This window comes from Piliocolobus tephrosceles, chromosome 9 (genome assembly GCF_002776525.5).
Source record: "Piliocolobus tephrosceles isolate RC106 chromosome 9, ASM277652v3, whole genome shotgun sequence".
NCBI lineage: Eukaryota > Metazoa > Chordata > Mammalia > Primates > Cercopithecidae > Piliocolobus > Piliocolobus tephrosceles.
The window spans coordinates 127,384,281-127,390,441 of record NC_045442.1 but is presented as its reverse complement, the minus strand read 5'-3'; the positions used below and the strand labels follow the sequence as shown (position 1 = coordinate 127,390,441).

The 6,161-nt window shown below is 43.5% G+C and overlaps 1 long non-coding RNA gene across 1 annotated transcript; it reads left to right on the top strand.

Annotated features, from left to right (window-relative positions):
- The first annotated feature begins 474 nt into the window (after positions 1 to 474).
- On the top strand, positions 475 to 3,904 carry LOC111527008. The gene is made up of 2 exons (XR_002726549.1): positions 475 to 897; positions 3,686 to 3,904. It is a non-coding gene; the product is annotated as an uncharacterized LOC111527008 (long non-coding RNA).
- Positions 3,905 to 6,161: the final 2,257 nt, after the last annotated feature.

Below are 6,161 nucleotides of genomic sequence, written 5' to 3'. Positions count from 1 at the left end.
TGCTCATCAATTTTAACATCCTTATTCAGAGAAGGTAAGAGAGACCAGGGAGTTTAAGTGACCTGTCCAAGTTAAGATTGCACAGATATTTATTAATATGATTTAAATTAATTAGATCCCTAAATAATGAATGTACTTAATTGAGAACCAATATTTTGACTGTAGACTATCCACATGCACCTGTGGATTGGCCTGTGTAGAAAGAACACCAGCGATTTTCTGTTTTTCTGGCATGCTCCCATCATGCACTGTCTGGTCCCTCAAATTGCTATTTATGCACTTATTTCTATTTTAATCCTGCCCACCTCCATTGCAGGGCAGGCTCAGTGAATAGCTGTGCCTCTATTGCATGGTTTATTCTCGGAGTCTCTGTGCAGTGCCTCAACCCTGATGGAAACTTAGGAATCCTGCATTCACTGAATAGTGAACTCTGTGATTATGACATCAGCTCTGGGTCTGAGTCTACATTCCGGGGCAGCCTGGCTCCCATAGCTCAGGGAATTGTGACGCTCCCATTGGGCAGTTGTAGTGGTCTCTCCCACATGGCCCAGGTCTACTACTCTGTCAAAGGTTGCACCGCGCAGACAAAAACAGGACACAGCAGTGTGTCAATGAGCCATGCTTTCTCCTGCCTTCCACGTCATAAAAGGTGCCTGAGGTTGTTGAAACACAGTCCATGTCTCCTGGGAATGACAGGAATTTGAGGGATGCTGACTTTCAAGGAATACTGCATGACAGGCATCAAGATAAACCTGATGAAGAAAACACAGGCCAGAATCTGGGACTCAGGAGCAAAGTGACTCAGCTTTGGGGACAGGCATGTAATGAGGTCATGAGGTAGGAGACCCCCTGCAGGACCGGTGGCCCTTGCTCCCTGGGCTGTTCTGGTTCTTTCAGGTGAGAGAAAAGGATATAGGCAGGAAATGGCACTTTCTAGAAGGGCCACACTCTATTTCTGGGGTGTGTGGCATCTTCCAGCGTTGGGTCTGAGATTCTAGTTAAGGCTTTACCTCGAAGACAGCCACATACTGCTTTCTCAGTTGGGGCCTCCCACGAGGCTGTGAACTACAATAATTTTTGCAAATACGTCAGTCACTGGGAAGGTATTTTAACAGGCTGTTAGTGGAGGATAGGTGAACCAATGTCTAAATGAAAAGGGAAACTCTTGCTGCTATTTTTAAAGAGATGTTTCCTGAACAGACTGCCTGGCTTGCCTAAGAGGGCTAGCCTGGATCCGCGCTCCTCAACCTGCTCCTCCTCAGTGAAAGTGTTGAGAGAGGTGTATTCTTTTTATGATTGGCCATATGGCTCTAATAAGTTCAGAATCAAGGATATATTTCTTGACTCATCTATAAGAAGCATAAGAAATTTAAATAATACTTAGGTGTTTTAGGTTAAGACTCTCTGTCCATTTTGCATAAAAAAGTTCACCTGAATATTTTATTGTAGGTAAAATCTTTTTTTCAGTAGCAAAATATTTAAGGGGGTGGGATAATATTATCACGGATTTCTTTTTTTTTAATCTGAAAATCTAGTTTCACCCTTGCTACCGTGATACTTCAGTCCGTGCTGGATAGTTAGAAATGGCCAGTGCAGGAACATCTCGGGAGGCTTTTGGCTTGAGATCTCTCCGGTGAGTCAGTTTTCGTGCTGATCGTTTTCAACTTTCTCTTTCTCATCTAATTAGTTTTACTCAAACCTTAATATCAATCCTAGCCACTAGACAAACACAATTTGGTACAGTGTAGACCTTGATGATTGAAAATATATTAATTTTTCAAATGTTGAGCTCTCCTTGGTTATTAGGATTCAATTCATTAAGCTGGCGGCCATCTCCATAGGCTTTCTGAATAGACTAGCCCGAAGATACATGTGCGTCCTGAGGTAGGAGATAGGGAGACATTGGGGTAGTTACAGAAAAGAGGTCAGCTACCTTCAACAGATGCATCCAGACTTTGACTTTATTTTTTTTTATTTTTTTATTTTTTGAGACGGAGTCTGGCTCTATCGCCCAGGCTGGAGTGCAGTGGTGTGATCTCAGCTCACTGCAAGCTCCGCCTCCCAGGTTCGAGCTATTCTCCCACCTCAGCTTCCCGAGTAGCTGGGACTACAGGCACCTACCACCTCGCCCGGCTAATTTTTTTTTTTGTATTTTAGTAGAGACAGGGTTTCACCGTGTTAGCCAGGATGGTCTCGATCTCCTGACCACGTGATCCGCCCGCCTCGGCCTCCCAAAGTGCTGGGATTACAGGCTTGAGCCACCGCACCCGGCCCAGATGCATCCAGACTTTCAACAGCAAGTTAACTCTCTCTGGGACATACCATGAGCCTTTGAGGGGCTGCAAAAATAAAATCAGATACAGGAACGCCGAGTGGGACAGGTGGGAATGGCTATGGCAGTCCTTTTAGGGCTACAGTGCAGGGACGCAAAGGCAGGAAGAGCCCCTGTGGCCTCACTGGGAAAGACAGTCTCACTGACTACGCCTGAGCACTGCAGACCAACAGCATCACAGAAAGGAGGCTCTGCGGCCGTACTTGCGATACACGTCTTAAAGACACCCCAAGAGAAGTGAGTAAAGCTGTATCACGAGACACATCTGAGGAGAGAATAAAAAGGGAATATGTATTTTCCTTTTGTACACGGAATTTCCTTTTAATTAAAATCCTTGGTGATTTTAAAATATCAGATTCCTAGGAGGGCCACCATGCGTGAGGTGGCTCACGCTGCTGCCGTGGGACACTGGGAGAACACCTCCAGGTGAAACATCTGAGAGCACTGAAGGTTCCAATCCCAATAGTTTTTGTTTTGTGCAGCCACGGCTCTGCCTTTAGTCCCTGTTCACATCTTAAAATGGATAATGCCTGGCTTTCCCCTTCATTCATTTTATAGCAAGGATGTAATACATTATTGAAATCGGGGGAACTGTGCCACTTAATTTGCACTCCCCGGAGGCAGATGTCAGGTGCTGTAAGTACACAAGCATTTTCTTATTGTATTCACATAAAGCTTTTGTCATTCTCTGCAAATACACATTGGAGTAGACATTGCTGCTAATTCCATGTTGAAGTGGATAATACCACCAATGACCAAGTAACCTCAGCAAAGCAGAGACAGCTGGAGTGGGAAGAGTCTTCTCTTCTGGAAGGAATTTGCAGGGAAGACAGGTCCAAAAGGAAGATGAGGAAACAGCCTGCATTCCCGAGGGGTTTGTTGGGGTTTGTTTGCTTTTTTTGTTTGTTTTAAATCATTGCTGGTTCTACAGATTTCCCTGTTGGAATTGCCCTTTGGATCTCTCAGGTCTGGGTGGTTCTCTGAGGCTGATGAGCCTGCTGGGTGGTGGCAGCCTCGCGCCCCTGGTGCAGGCAGCTGAGGAACTGGAATCTGACTCTGGGGGGTAGAGAAATGAGTTAGTGGGTGAACCCAACATCTCTGCTCTCTGTTGGCCCTTGAAGCTTTTCTTCATCTCCTCATGGGGACCTCAACAAGGAAGGTGCCCAAGGCAAGGATGGTGGTGGGGGACCCGAGTGTCATCCCCACTTCTGGATCCGGTGTTCAAACACCCACTTTGGTGACATCTCTGCATCTGTACAGTGCACGGTTGTGTGGTTAGAGCAGGAGTTGGAAGGAAAAGGGAGGGAACAGTTATAGCTTCCAGTCCCATCTGCTTCTTGTCTCAATGCCCAGAACCTGACCCTGGAACAGGACTGAGCAGGTGCCTGTGTGTGCAGAAGCCCTTGTGTGAGAGTCCTGTGGTACCACGTTTGCCGCACGAATGTTTGAGATGCCTCACAGTGGCTTGGTTCAGCCTCTCCCTCCTCTTTCTGCTGGGGCACATCATCCCTCCTCACTGAAAGAAATTACGAGGATTGTATAAACAATTACAAGTAATCTACAAACAATGAACATGCTGGTTTGGCCCATTTATTTGTAAGAAAAAATGTGAGGTTTTATGGCAATGGCTTACAGCTCTGAACTCCTGGCACAATCACAAATACCCTCAGTGCAAAACACAAGTGTATGCCTCCCTTCTGTCCTAAAAAGGTAGTGTGTGCAACTCACTGATGGGGCTCCCATTTCATTTTTGAAAGATCTACTCACTGATAATACCAGTGAGATTGTTTTCACCAAGATACATGACATGCAAATAAACTATTGTTTCAAAAGCATCTAGCAGCTAATCGCTGATCATTCAAGTGTCAAAAAGCTAACTACTTCATTCCTGATTATTACCGTACACTGCACACAAACATCTCTCTATCCATTACCAATTTGATCCTCGACTCCTAATGAAACACAAATCTCTTTGATCAGCTTATCATATTGCATAGGTACGATGGTGGTTGCTTCAGGGGAAATAATTTAATTCAAGTGCTTTGCAGTGTGCTGGGTGCCCTGGGCATGGTATTCTTTGGGCCTCCTAAGGTTCTGATGCTGATGAAGTGATATAACGTATAGAGTAGTTTTTAAACGTGAATTGCTACAGGGAACACTATGCAGGGAGCTGAAGGGCTATTGAACCGGACACTTGAGCATTGGCTGCATTGAATGACAAATATTGCACAACATTTCTCTTCATCGAAATAGAAAATTGCAATGGAAAACCTTTAATGATGTCAACACTGGGGACTAGAAATACATATATGCCTCCGTATGAAAGCAAGGGTGGTGACTGAATAGAATCGTTTTGTTTTTAGAGAACTGTGGTTTTCTTTTTGTTTTTTCTTCTTTTTTAGTATTTTACCTAAACATCCAAGTAATAGTATTCTACTGTATTGCCTTGAAGAAGCAAATTGAGAAAAGTCAGAACATTTGCGTATTTTTATTTAAAAATGAACGTTTTAGTCAGCACCCAACGCAAAAAAACATATTAAAAATTGCATGTCAGCAATAAAATATCAGGTTCCTAGGAGGGCGGCCTATGTCGGCTCCACAGAGTCTCACCTTTGCTGATTAGCTGCATGGAACCTCATTAATGGGTAGATTATGCATTTGCTCAACAAATATTAACAGAGGTACTTGAATGAACTGACAGGGCCCAGTCTTATGCACTGGTCCTCAAAGGCTTGTTCATGTCTTGTTTTGGACATCAAAAGAGAAGGCCGTCCCAGGAAATCGGAGATGCCGAGCCTTTACATGTCCACCTCAGAGACTAGACGCCAACTGCCTGCTAGAAATAGCGGCGTGAGGAATGTGAAGGGGAGAAGTTGTTTGAAGGAGCTCAGACTCCATGCTGTGTACTTTAAAGATGAGCTTTAGAAATTGCACATCAATAGTTACTGCAGAAGAAGCGGTAGGAACTGAGAACATCTCACACGGCTTAGTGCGACTGATAAACAGCGGTTGAAGCTTGTGTCCTGCACAGCAAACCTTATTTGCTGATCTCTGATGGTCCAAAGCAGAGCACCACTGCTCAGCAGCCTCTGATGACAGTGAAGAAGGCAGAATGGCATTGTGACATCTGCGTCCAGCAGGCCAGGCTCCAGAGATTCATGACCCCAAGTGCAGATCCAAGTCCAGACGCTTGTAGGAAGCCTGCTCCCTGCTGCTGGGAAATCCCAAACTTAATTTTGCAGGCCTCCGAGATTTAGATAAGCGTTTGTTTATTTCAAGTAGCATCCTCAAGTCTGTACTCTGATCGGCACTACAAATATTTGACCAGACAATGATATGCCGTGTTTAAGTTGTATGTAAACACTGTGGAACCCATATTTATTTTAGTTTGTTTCTTCCATTTGTTAATATAGCGATGCAATAGGAAGATTCCTTCTTAAAAGGAAAAAAAAATCTTTGAATTAATTTTTATAACTTTAAATTAAGTCCACTTTAATAGAAATAATACCCTATTTAAAACCGTAAGTTATTCTTTATAAAAATATTCTTCTCTTCATTTTCAAGCAATTGATATTACTCACAAGGAGATCTCATGTTAAACTTTTATTCCAAGAAATGAACTGAAGGGTTATTTAATTTATTTTAGTTACTGGCTGTTACATTCTGTGTGCCTCTGTTTCTAAATCACGATTGCTGCCCACAGATAGAAATATTTATTATAAACTCAGCAATAAGCTGCACAATTTGACCCATTTTGATTTTATGTATCTATTGGAAATGAATGGGATATACTGCCTAATTTGGAGGACAGCTTGCTGATTAAATGCTA